We start from the raw sequence: 14,766 nt of genomic DNA, 5'->3' as shown, positions 1-14,766 counted from the left end.
AGCCCCCGCAGCAGCGGCTCCTTTAACCCCGTCCTGTCTGAGCGAAGAACAGATGCCCTCTGGCGACCTACAAGCAGAGGCGGGGCCAAATCCAAAGCTGAGCCCCTGGGAGCTGTGAGAACAAAGAAGAGAAAGGGAAATCTCTCCCAGCAGCCTCAGAAGCAGCGGATTAAAGCTCCACAATCAACTTGATGTACCTGCATCTGTGGAATACCTGAATAGGCAACGAATCATCCCAAATTAAGGAGGTGGACTTTGAGAGGAAGATTTATGATTTTTTCCCCTTTTCCTCTTTTTGTGAGTGTGTATGTGTATGCTTCTGTGCGAGATTTCGTCTGTATAGCTTTGCTTCCACCATTTGTCCTAGGGTTCTATCCGTCTGGTTTTTTTTTTGTTTTTTGTTTTTAAAATTTTTTTCTTAATAATTATATTTTATTTTAATAACTTTATTTTATTATATTTTACCTTTTTCTTTCTTTCTTTCCCTCCTTCCCTCCTTTAGACAGTGAATCATCCCAAATTGAGGAGGTGTTCTTTGAGAGCAAAATTTATGATTTTTTCCCCTTTTCCTCTTTTTGTGAGTGTGTATGTGTATGCTTCTGTGTGAGATTTTGTCTGTATAGCTTTGCTTCCACCATTTGTCCTAGGGTTCTATCCGTCCGTTTTTTTTTAAATTTTTTTTTCTTTTTTTCTCTTAATAAATATTTTTAATTTTAATAATATTATTATATTTTATCTTACTTTATTTTATTTCACTTTATCTTCTTTCTTTCTATTTTTCCTTCCCTCCTTCCTTCCTTCCTCCCTCCCTCCCCCCCTCCCTCCTTTCTTTCTTTCTTTCTACTTCTACTAATTCTTTCTTTCTACTTTTTCTCCCTTTTATTCTGAGCCGTGTGGATGAAAGGCAGGAGTCAGTGCTGTGCCTCTGAGATGGGAGAGCCAACTTCAGGACACTGGTCCACAAGCGACCGCCCAGCTCCACATAATATCAAATGGCAAAAATCTCCCAGAGATCTCCATCTCAACACCAGCACCCAGCTTCACTCAAAGACCAGCAAGCTACAGTGCTGGACATCCTATGCCAAACAACTAGCAAGACAGGAACACAACCCCACCCATTAGCAGAAAGGCTGCCTAAAATCATAATAAGTCCACAGACACCCCAAAACACACCACCAGATGTGGACCTGCCCACCAGAAAGACAAGATCCAGCCTCATCCACCTGAACATAGGCACTAGTCCCCTCCACCAGGAAGCCTACACAACCCACTGAACCAACCTTAGCCACTGAGGACAGACACCAAACACAACGGGAACTACAAACCTCCAGCCTGCAGAAAGGAGACCCCAAACACAGTAAGATAAGCAAAATGAGAAGACAGAAAAACACACAGCAGATGAAGGAGCAAGATAAAAACCCACCAGACCTAACAAATGAAGAGGAAATAGGCAGTCTACCTGCAAAAGAATTCAGAATAATGATAGTAAAGATAATCCAAAATATTGGAAACAGAATAGACAAAATGCAAGAAACATTTAACAAGGACCTAGAAGAACTAAAGAGGAAACAAGCAATGATGAACAACACAATAAATGAAATTAAAAATACTCTAGATGGGATCAATAGCAGAATAACTGAGGGAGAAGAACGGATAAGTGACCTGGAAGATAAAATAGTGGAAATAACTACTGCAGAGCAGAATAAAGAAAAAAGAATGAAAAGAACTGAGGACAGTCTCAGAGACCTCTGGGTCAACATTAAACGCACCAACATTCGAATTATAGGGGTTCCAGAAGAAGAAGAGAAAAAGAAAGGGACTGAGAAAATATTTGAAGAGATTATAGTTGAAAACTTCCCTAATATGGGAAAGGAAATAGTTAATCAAGTCCAGGAAGCACAGAGAGTCCCATACAGGATAAATCCAAGGAGAAATACGCCAAGACACATATTAATCAAACTGTCAAAAATTAAATACAAAGAAAACATATTAAAAGCAGCAAGGGAGAAACAACAAATAACACACAAGGGAATCCCCATAAAGTTAACAGCTGATCTTTCAGCAGAAACTCTGCAAGCCAGAAGGGACTGGCAGGACATATTTAAAGTGATGAAAGAGAAAAACCTGCAACCAAGATTACTCTACCCAGCAAGGATCTCATTCAGATTTGATGGAGAAATTAAAAGCTTTACAGACAAGCAAAAGCTGAGAGAGTTCAGCACCACCAAACCAGCTTTGCAACAACTGCTAAAGGAACTTCTCTAGGCAAGAAACACAAGAGAAGGAAAAGGCCTACAATAACAAACCCAAAACAATTAAGAAAATGGGAATAGGAACATACATATCGATAATTCCCTTAAATGTAAATGGACTAAATGCTCCCACTAAAAGACACAGACTGGCTGAATGGATACAAAAACAGGACCCATATATTTGCTGTCTACAAGAGACCCACTTCAGACCTAGAGACACATACAGACTGAAAGTAAGGGGATGGAAAAAGATATTTCATGCAAATGGAAACCAGAAGAAAGCTGGAGTAGCAATTCTCATATCAGACAAAATAGACTTTAAAATAAAAACTGTTAGAAGAGACAAAGAAGGACACTACATAATGATCAAGGGATCGATCCAAGAAGAAGATATAACAATTGTAAATATTTATGCACCCAACATAGGAGCACCTCAATACATAAGGCAAATACTAACAGACATAAAAGGGGAAATCGACAGTAACACATTCATAGTAGGGGACGATAACACCGCACTTTCACCAATGGACAGATCATCCAAAATTAAAATAACTAAGGAAACACAAGCTTTAAATGATACATTAAACAAGATGGACTTAACTGATATTTATAGGACATTCCATCCAAAAACAACAGAATACACATTCTTCTCAAGTGCTCATGGAACATTCTCCAGGATAGATCATATCTTGGGTCACAAATCAAGCCTTGGTAAATTTAAGAAAATTGAAATTGTATCAAGTATCTTTCCCGACCACAACGCTATGAGACTAGATATCAATTACAGGAAAAGATCTGTAAAAAATACAAACATGGAGGCTAAACAATACACTACTTAATAACAAAGTGATCACTGAAGAAATCAAAGAGGAAATAAAAAAATACCTAGAAACAAATGACAATGGAGACACGACGACCCAAAATCTATGGGATGCAGCAAAAGCAGTTCTAAGAGGGAAGTTTATAGCAATACAATCCTACCTTAAGAAACAGGAAACATCTCAAATAAACAACCTATCCTTGCACCTAAAGCACTTAAAGAAGAACAAAAAACCCCCAAAGTTAGCAGAAGGATAGAAATCATAAAAATCAGATCAGAAATAAATGAAAAAGAAATGAAGGAAACGATAGCAAAGATCAATAAAACTAAAAGCTGGTTCTTTGAGAAGATAAACAAAATTGATAAACCATTAGCCAGACTCATCAAGAAAAAAAGGGAGAAGACTCAAATCAATAGAATTAGAAATGAGAAAGGAGAAGTAACAACTGACACTGCAGAAATACAAAAGATCATGAGAGAGTACTACAAGCAACTCTATGCCAATGAAATGGACAACCTGGAAGAAATGGACAAATTCTTAGAAATGCACAACCTGCTAAGACTGAATCAGGAAGAAATAGAAAATATGAACAGACCAATCACAAGCACTGAAATTGAAACTGTGATTAAAAATCTTCCAACAAACAAAAGCCCAGGCCCAGATGGCTTCACAGGCGAATTCTATCAAACATTTAGAGAAGAGCTAACACCTATCCTTCTCAAACTCTTCCAGAATATAGCAGAGGGAGGAACACTCCCAAACTCATTCTACGAGGCCACCATCACCCTGATACCAAAACCAGACAAGGATGTCACAAAGAAAGAAACCTACAGGCCAACATCACTGATGAACATAGATGCAAAAATCCTCAACAAAATACTAGCAAACAGAATCCAACAGCACATTAAAAGGATCATACATCATGATCAAGTGGGGTTTATTCCAGGAATGCAAGGATTCTTCAATATACGCAAATCAGTCAACGTGAGACACCATATTAACAAATTGAAGGAGAAAAACCATATGATCATCTCAATAGATGCAGAGAAAGCTTTTGATAAAATTCAACACCCATTTATGGTAAAAACCCTGCAGAAAGTAGGCATAGAGGGAACTTTCCTCAACATAATAAAGGCCATATATGACAAACCCACAGCCAACATCGTCCTCAATGGTGAAAAACTGAAACCATTTCCACTAAGATCAGGAACATGACAAGGTTGCCCACTCTCACCACTCTTATTCAACACAGTTTTGGAAGTTTTAGCCACAGCAATCAGAGAAGAAAAGGAAATAAAAGGACTCCAAATCGGAAAAGAAGAGTAAAGCTGTCACTGTTTGCAGATGACATGATACTATACATAGAGAATCCTAAAGATGCTACCAGAAAACTACTAGAGCTAATCAATGAATTTGGTAAAGTAGCAGGATACAAAATTAATGCACAGAAATCTCTGGCATTCCTATACACTAATGATGAAAAATCCGAAAGTGAAATCAAGAAAACACTCCCATTTACCATTGCAACAAAAAGAATACAATATCTAGGCATAAACCTACCTAAGGAGACAAAAGACTTGTATGCAGAAAATTATAAGACACTGATGAAAGAAACTGAAGATGATACAAATAGATGGAGAGATATACCATGTTCTTGGATTGGAAGAACCAACATTGTGAAAATGACTCTACTACCCAAAGCAATCTACAGATTCAATGCAATCCCTATCAAACTACCACTGGCATTTTTTACAGAACTAGAACAAAAAATTTCACAATTTGTATGGAAACACAAAAGACCCCGAATAGCCAAAGCAATCTTGAGAACGAAAATAAGAGCTGGAGGAATCAGGCTCCCTGACTTCAGAGTATACTATAAAGCTACAGTAATCAAGACAGTATGGTACTGGCACAAAAACAGAAAGATAGATCAATGGAACAGGATAGAAAGCCCAGAGATAAACCCACGCACATATGGACACCTTATCTTTGATAAAAGAGGCAGGAATGTACAGTGGAGAAAGGACAGCCTCTTCAATAAGTGGTGCTGGGAAAACTGGACAGGTACATGTCAAAGTATGAGATTAGATCACTCTCTAACACCCTACACAAAAATAAGCTCAAAATGGATTAAGACCGAAATGTAAGGCCAGAAACTATCAAACTCTTAGAGGAAAACACAGGCAGAACACTCTATGACATAAATCACAGCAAGATCCTTTTTGACCCACCTCCTAGGGAAATGGAAATAAAACAAAAATAAACAAATGGGACCTAGTGAAACTTCAAAGCTTTTGCACAGCAAAGGAAACCATAAACAGGACCAAAAGACAACCCTCAGAATGGGAGAAAATATTTGCAAATGAAGCAACTGACAAAGGATTAATCTCCAAAATTTACAAGCAGCTCATGCAGCTCAATATCAAAAAAACAAACAATCCAATCCAAAAATGGGCAGAAGACCTAAATAGACATTTCTCCAAAGAAGATATACAGTCTGCCAACAAACACATGAAAGAATGCTCAACATCATTAATCATTAGAGAAATGCAAATCAAAACTACAATGAGATATCATCTCACACCAGTCAGAATGGCCATCATCAAAAAATCTAGAAACAACAAATGCTGGAGGGGGTGTGGAGAAAAGGGAACCCTCTTGCACTGTTGGTGGGAATGTAAATTGATACAGCCACTGTGGAGAACAGTATCGAGGTTCCTTAAAAAACTACAAATAGAACTACCATATGACCCAGCAATCCCACTACTGGGCATATACCCTGAGAAAACCATAATTCAAAAAGAGTCATGTACCAAAATGTTCATTGCAGCTCTATTTACAATAGCCCGGAGATGGAAACAACCTAAGTGTCCATCATTGGATGGATAAAGAAGATGTGGCACATATATACAATGGAATATTACTGAGCCATAAAAAGAAACAAAATTGAGCTATCTGTAATGAGGTGGATAGACCTAGAGTCTGTCATACAGAGTGAAGTAAGTCAGAAAGAGAAAGACAAATACCGTATGCTAACACATATATATATGGAATTTAAGGGAAAAAAATGTCATGAAGAACCTAGGGGTAAGACAGGAATAAAGCCACAGACCTACTAGAGAACGGACTTGAGGATATGGGGAGGTGGAAGGGTGAGCTGTGACAAAGCGAGAGAGAGTCATGGACATATATACACTACCAAACGTAAGGTAGATAGCTAGTGGGAAGCAGCCGCATAGCACAGGGAGATTAGCTCGGTGCTTTGTGACCACCTAGAGGGGTGGGATAGGGAGGGTGGGAGGGAGGGAGATGCAAGAGGGAAGAGATATGGGAACATATGTGTATGTATAACTGAGTCACTTGGTTATAAGGCAGAAACTAACACACCATTGTAAAGCAATTATACTCCAATAAAGATGTAAAAAAAAAAAAAGATCATACGAATGTTTCCTTTATGCGATAATGTTGGTCAAAGCAAAGTGTTTCTGAGACTAATAAAAATAAATTAACCCAATTAGCCATAAAAAAGAACGAAATGTTGACATTTGCAGCAATGTGGATAGACCTAGAGAATATTATGCTTAGTGAAGTAAGTCAGACAGAGAAATACTAATACTATATGATATCACTTATATGTGGAATCTAAAAAATAATACAAATGAATATATATACAAAACAGACAGCCTCACAGACATAGAGAATAAACTTATGGTTACCAAAGGGGAGAGGGAGGTGGAGAGGGACAAATTAGAGGCATGGGATTAACAGATACAAACTACTATACATAAAATAGATAAGCAACAAGGATATACTGTGTAGCACAGGGAATTATACCCAGTATCTTGTAATAACCTATAATGGAATCTAATCTGCAAAAATACTGAATCGCTATGCTGTACACCTGAAACTAACACAATATTATAACTCAACTCTACTTCAATTTAAAAATAAATTAACCTAAAGAAAGGTTTGTGTTAGGCCTTTCTGTGCATATTGCATTTACGTAACTCTGTTAGTGAGTACAGGAGTCACTCCATGGTTGCAAGAGAGGGAGCTATTTTTTAAAATACGCACAGGGCAGTCGGCAGACCCATCTCACCAATCTTTTGGTCTTTTGCCCCTTTTTTTAGCACCAGGAACATTTTTGTTATAGAACACCTCTCTCTAGTCACTTTCAGCTAGGAATACCACTTTAAACCTTGGATTGATTTACTTTGATGCTACTTAAGTAGACTTATTGCTTTCTCTTCTTCACATTTAAAAAAAAAGCTATCAGGGATTTAAGGGAATGTGGCTATCTTCTGTACTTTTGCCTCACTCACTGAAGGGTCGGAGTATTATTTGTGGGAAATGCATGTCATCAAGTCACCAGTGTTTTGCTTCTCTGAAGATTACCAGCAAAATCCCTGCCCACAAGTCGCCACCTACAGGGGAAAAGCAACCTTTACATGGGACCGTACTTTGCACTTTTAAGCAGTTTGTGAGAACCGCGGTATTCCGCAACCTTTTTAAAATCCCAAGGTAAATTTATTTGAATATAAGGCCTGCAGAAGAGGATATTACCTAATACCTTCTGGCGAAAATGTGATCAAGGGAAGAAAGATTGGAGAAGCCACAATTCATGTGAACTCTTCATGGTGGACCACTGTGTCGTGGCATCCTGACCACAGAACGCTGCCAGAGAGAAAGAGGGACAAAGTCAAAAGCAGATGAGGTGGTTTTAAAAAACAACTGTATATTTATGATTTTCAGCACGAACAGCGTGTGAGGTTTACACGGTTGTACTTATGGACCATCACAATCTGGGTTTTGCACCTGCTGAATAACAATTCCAGATATTCACGTGATCAACACATTTCTCATTTTTCGTGCCTACAGGAAATTTCTGTAGAAATTCTATATAGAGATACAGTCTATAGAAACGCTATAGGGTTACTATATATTTGGTTAGATAGTCCCCCTTCCTGGGGATTTGTGTTTTCCAACATTTTTCTTTTGAAAGAGCACTACTCTCTCCAAAAGAGTACCACTACCACTCTGTACTGCTAGTATAAGAACAAGCAACCCTAATGAAAATCTTTGTACAGATCTTTTCAAAAACTGTTTCCTCAAAATATGTTTCCATGTCAAAGGCTAGGAATACGTTTATATGGCCCATTACATATTGTCAAGTTGTTCTCCTGGAAGATAAAGTCAGTTTATCATGCCATCAGCAGTGTTAACATGCCTGAATTCCTGGCAGCCCTGTTCACATTGGATCCTTATCGTTTTGACTTCTGCTACCTTTGTTAGTATATAGTGGTGACTTAAAGTGGCTCTAATTTGCATGTAATTTTTCTGTAGGCTGAAGCTCCAGCCAAGCCTGACACTGATATTCAACCGCCTATTCAATGTCTCCAAGCTGAATGTTCCATTTGCATCTCAACCTTAATTTCCCTCCCCTGCAAACCTGTCCCCCACCTCAGACTTACTTCCCCCACCCAGTGACTCCCATCTCCCTAAATAGAGCCACCCTTCACGCAGGTGCTCAGGCTCAGAACCAGGCGTTCTTCCTCGCCTCCTCTCGGATTCAGTCCTTCAGCAAGCCCATTCGACTCCACCTTGACCGTACATTCCAAATCCATCTCCGTCTTTGCAGCTACCCCCTGGGTCCGCACCACCATCATCTCTAACCTGGATGACTGCAACAGCCAGGCTTCCCTTGGAGGCGCAGTGGTTAAGAATCCACCTGCCAATGCAGGGAACATGGGTTCGAGGCCTGGTCCGGGAAGATCCCACATGCTGCAGAGCAACTAAGCCCATACACCACAACTACTGAGCCGGCGCTCTAGAGCCCGCGAGCCACAACTACTGAGCCCACGTGCTGCAACTACTGAAGCCTGCGTGCCTAGAGCCCATTCTCCACAACAAGAGAAGCCACCACAATGAGAAGCACACGCACCGCTATGAAGAGTAGCCCCCGCTCGCTGCAACTAGAGAAAGCCTGCGCACAGCAACAAAGACCCAACACAGCCAAAACTAAATATATAAATAAATTAATTAAAAAAAAAACACAAACCCTTCAGTGGCTCCCCAGCATGCTTTGAACCAAATCCAAACTGCTTCTCCTCAAATACAACCCCTGCCTACCTCTCTCAACCCATCCTGTATGCTCTTCCCCTACTGCCCTTGTCCTCTCAGTCCCAGCCACATTGGCCTTGCTTACTGCTTTTTTTTTTTTTGAAAAGCAACATTTATTAGAACCAATACAAGAGTATGAAAAGAGGAGAGTGGAAGAGGGGGAGAGAATGAGGTCTGCATCAGATATCAATTGTGGAAACACATAAATTGCCTACTTTTAAACATTTACATTTAAAAGGTGAACATATATATATATATATATATATATATATATATATATATATATATATATATATATACCACTTATCCTAAAAAAATCAAAAGCAGACATGTTTGGCTTAAATAAAACCAAACCCACCCCACCCCCCAGTCTGTAAGTTCCAGGAGAGCAGGTAGGCACTGTATTTGTCTGCTTCACCATTTTCTCTTCAGAGCCTAGAATAGAGCCTGGCACATGGTAGGGACTTAACAATACTAAGTCTTACCTGAAACAAAGAATTTGCTCATCAACTACATATGAAACAGACTCACAGACGTAGGAAACAAACTTATGCTTACCAAAGGGGAAAGGCAGGAGGAGAGATAAATTAGGAGCTTGGGATTAACAGATACACACCACTATATTTAAAATAGATAAACAACAAGGATTTATTGTACAGCACAGGGAACTATGTTCAATACCTTGTAATGACCTATAATGAAAAAGAATCTGAAAAATAATACACACACATATTTGTATAACTGAATCACTTTGCTATATAGCAGACACTAACAAAACATTGTAAATCAACTATACTTCAATTTTTTAAAAAAAAAAGGTGTTGCTCCCATATTGAAAATACTAATAATAGCACGTGGAGACGAATAGTGAAATGCTAATACAGAGCTGCTTTTTCTTTCAAGGCTCCCAAAGCCACTAACGTTAATCAGTGAACGTGGAGATCAGTCAAGTGCACCTACCAAGCAGCTACTCCTTTAAGACACTTTGGGGGCTACAGTGATGAGCTACCCTCAAAGAACTGTGTCTAGAAACTGAAAGAAAGTAAGACAACTGCAATCTGAGGAAGAAAATAGTGAGCGCCATGGGAAGCACAGGATACTGTGGGCCACAAAGAAGTGATAATGGCTTTAACACTCTTCCTCAAGAAATGAGTGTTAGAATTCCTGGGACTAGACTTCAGTGGTTTTCAAATGTGTTAGCACCGTGCCCTGCAAAAGCGGTGGGATGTGCATAGTTACAGTCGATTGTAGTTGTCACAACAACTGGCACAGGGACAGGCACCGCTGTCACTGGGTGAGCAGGGGGCCAGACTTGCTAAATGTCCTGCAGGACCTGGACAGATCTGCACAGTGAAGACTTCTCACCCCAAATGCCAGCACAGAAATGGCTCGTACCTGTCCCTCTAGAACATACGACGTGCCTTCAGCGAAGTCCAGATTAACCTTTTTTTTTGCGGTACGCAGGCCTCTCACTGCTGTGGCCTCTCCCGCTGCAGAGCACAGGCTCCGGACGCGCAGGCTCAGCGGCCATGGCTCACGGGCCCAGCCGCTCCGCGGCATGTGGGATCCTCCCAGACCGGGGCACGAACCCGTGTCCCCTGCATCGGCAGGCGGACTCCCAACCACTGCGCCACCAGGGAAGCCCTAGATAACCTTTTTAACACACTGCTTCTTAGGTCATCATTTCTGAGTTGGTTTTTGCCCCTGAACTCTTTTCATCATTTTGACCCACATCCTATTCACACGAAGTATTCAGTGGAAAGAAAACCTGAGTCCAAGCAAGGCCCGCCAGTCTATCTCTTGGGGACCCTAGCAGAGTGGGCTTCGAAACCCCAGCCCAGAGGAAAGGTACCACGTAAGGATGATGCTCAGTTCCTGGCCAGTAGCCCTTCCCAGCCATGGCCACAGCATTCCTGTGTGTTAAGACTATTTGCATTTCAGAGTCAGCTCTTCTGCAGGTCTGACAATTCCCTAATTACACAGTAAGAAAAGAAGCCAATCCTGGATTAGCATCTTCCTGAGTGGGGGCTTGTTTCCCTAGAGTAGGGGTCTGGAACCCACGGGGTCAGATGCGTCCCAGGACGTGGGGGACGTGCCCCTAGCTAAGAAGTCAGCACTGCACAGCCCTGCCTAGCAAAACTCTGACCAAGTCTTCTGCCATTTCAAGAGAAGCTGAAAATCCTGATTTTTATTGGGCTCTTTGGTTTTTCAATGTTGGTCCCTAATTCAATTGCTTTATAAAATATTGTACAGGCTGAAGCACACCCATCTAGGGCTGAACTTGACCCTGGACCCCTAGCTTGCTCCTTCTTCTTGGTTACATGTACCCAGTGCTCCCCAGAGGTTCGGGAAATTTTAAACAAGAGTTAAATATGCTGGACTTCCCTGGTGGCGCAGTGGTTGAGAATTCGCCTGCCAATGCAGGGGACAAGGGTTCAATCCCTGGTCCAGGAAGATCCCACATGCTGTGGAGCAACTAAGCTCGTGTACCACAACTACTGAGCCTGTGCTCTATAGCCCACGAGCCACAACTACTGAGCCCAAGTGCCACAACTACCGAAGCCCACGTGCCCTAGAGCCCACGCACCACAACAACTGAGCCCACGTGCCGCAACTACTGAAGCCTGCCCGCTCTAGGGCCCGTGTGCCACAACTACTGAGCCCATATGCTGCAACTACTGAAGCCCGCAAGCCTAGAGCCCGTGCTCCGCAACAAGAGAAGCCACCGCAGTGAGAAGCCCGCACACTGCAATGAAGAGTAGCCCCCGCTCGCCGCAACTAGGCAACTAGAGAAAGCCCACGCACAGCAGCGAAGACCCAATACAGCCAAAAAACAAAACAAAACAAAAACAAAAACAAAAAAACTGGGCAAGGTTCTCAAGAAAGAGCAAGGCAGGGATGGGCTCAGGGACCCAGGCAGGGATGGGCTCAGGGACCCAGGCAGGGATGGGCTCAGGGACCCAGGCAGGGCACACCAAGGGACTGGGACTGGCTTTGCCTTGGTCTTTGCTCAAAAATTCTCAACCTCTCCCTCATTCTTACTGCATCAAGTCACAAGTTCCTTTCAAGGCTCTCCAGAACACGACTCCACCCCACCTCACCAGCCTTATATTTCATCATGCCCTGTGTCTACCCCCCATTCTAGTTGGGCCAGTCTCCCTTGAGTTCCTTCAGACATGTCCACCCCCTCTCTCCAAATGTCCTCTCTCCCTATGTAAGTCCCGCCCACCCTTTAAAGCCTTGCTCACATCCCACCTCATTTATGAAACCTCCTCTGTGACATGAAACAGTAAAATGCTTTCGAGCTCAAGGGCTGGTGTCAACCAGACCCAGGTTCAAATCCCACCTCTGCCATTGACCAGCTGGGTGATTTACCTAACCTCTTTGAGCTTCAGAAGGTGATAATAGTGCCTACCTTACAGAATGTTTGAAGGTTTAAGGAAAATGATGCAAGAAAGTATTTAACGCTCATAAGTGCTCAGTTAAGGTGAGCTTATTATTATTATGGCCGACCACCTTCTCTGTAAGTGGTCCAGCCCTTACGCTGTCTCTTCTGAGCAAAACACCACTGGAGTCCATGTGGTTCACGTCTGCTCAGACTGTGCCCCAGGCATTAGTCTACCTCAGCCTCCAGCTTGCTTTAAAGCATCTTAAAGTTCCAGGAGCATGTTGGGTATAACATCGAACTGACACAGGCCCAAAGGGGACACTGAGAGAGTTGCACAAGTAACACCACACTGGCTCTGGAACAACTCAGCCAAAGTCCCTCTCTCTAGCAAAGGCAGGAATGTATGCTGGGAAGACAAACACGTAGCCAGTCTCCGAGGCAGAGAGCTGCTTCAGCATCTGAAACAAATCTCTCTCCCTCACACACACACACACACACATACCACCACTGCCACCACCATTACCTTCACATTCCCAACTCTCTGCGCCTCGCCTTTCCTTCTGATGCTGAAGATGACACATGAAGCCAGTCAAAGCCCACTCTCTTTGCATGCGTGTATGACAGGGAACCCAGACAAATGGGCCACACTGCAGGTGTGCTCTTTGGCTGGGACTACATGGAAATCTCATGCCCCATCACAGGAGCCAAGATGGTCTCTGCTGGCTCTGCCCCTCCCCACCATGTTACTCCACCTCCAGTCAGCCCTACCCATCCTCTGATATACATGATAGCTGGCATCCCCTGGGCACCCATGCCAGCGGGCCTATTCCACTTGCCACTTTCTCTGTGCTTAACAAGAGCCAAAGTAAAAATATCTTCATGTACCATTACTCCATGCTTCAAGTCATGCTTTGAGGGACTCCCTCCCAAACAAAGAAACAGGGCACAGAACAATGTTACTACTGGAATGCCACCTTCTTTAAAAAGCAAATAAAAAATTCAGAACTGGAGAGATCCCAACTATATTATCCCCAAGAGTGGTTTTCTCAGCATGAAGAGTGAGCCCTATCCCTGCACAAGTTTACTCTTTGGAACAGCATGAAGTTCCAAAGTTAGATCAGAGGCAGGTAGAAGAACAGGGAAAAATGGGCCTGATCTTTGAGACCTTATTCTCAATCTAGAAAAGACACAGAGAAAGTGAAAAAGTCCAAAGGGTAACCAGTCCTCATGCTGGAACCCGGTGTTCCAATAAATCTCACTCCTCGGAGTTAGCAGCATTCAAAAGTTCTCCGGTAGTGGCTGGCTTTTAAAAAAAGCGCAAAATGCAGGAGACCAAATGTAAAGAAGATGCGAGTCCCAAGGACCAAGACTACCTGATTGCCCCGCATTCGGGGATGGCAGTTTCTCCTACAGCATGGGCCTCTCCAACTTGCTTCCTCCCTGGAAGCAAGCTCAGGACCCCGTGACCGTGGGTGAGCCCTGCTACCCCAGTCAGATTGGGAACAGTTTTATTCCACCCGCGCTGGAAACCTCAAGCGAGACTCTCGACAAATCCCTGAAGCCAAGGACCAGGTCACAGGGCGGCGGGGGCGGCGGGGCCCTGCTGCTGATTAATTGGATGAGTGCACAGGAGCAGGCGGGGAAGCGGAGCGCCCGGCCCGTGGCGTGTGGACCAAACAGGAGGGCACCTTCAGTTCCCGTTAGCGGGATGCCACCGCCAGGGGAATGGCGGTACCCCAGAGGAATGCCTCGAGTGACCTCGGCGGGAGCAGCGGCCGAAGCGAGCCCTTGAGTGGGTGCCAGAGCGCCCCCTAGTGCGGCGCCAGGACCGGGGGACTTGCGGCAAAGTCTAGGGTGAAGAGAGAGGACCAGGGGAAGAGCCCAGGTGCATCTCTGGAAACTCTGACTCTGAAGGGGCTGGCGGAGCGACCCGGGTCTCCTGAGCATCCCCTCCCCAATCTCCGCCAAGTGTCCGGAGTAGCCCTGTCTGCAGGCACCCAGCTCCCATAGGCCCGGCCGGCCAGGCGGCCGAGACGCAGCGGGACGTGGCTGCTGCTCTGCAAGCAGAGCGGAGGGCATTTACCGGGAGCCTCGGAAGCCGCTGTCTCCACTCGGGTCTCCGCTGGGGTACCCGGACTGCCGCTGCCGCCGCGTCTTTCCAGTCGCCGCAGTCTCAACCCGCAAG

This window comes from Lagenorhynchus albirostris, chromosome X (genome assembly GCF_949774975.1).
Source record: "Lagenorhynchus albirostris chromosome X, mLagAlb1.1, whole genome shotgun sequence".
Classification (NCBI taxonomy): domain Eukaryota; kingdom Metazoa; phylum Chordata; class Mammalia; order Artiodactyla; family Delphinidae; genus Lagenorhynchus; species Lagenorhynchus albirostris.
This window is presented reverse-complemented; position numbering follows the sequence as displayed.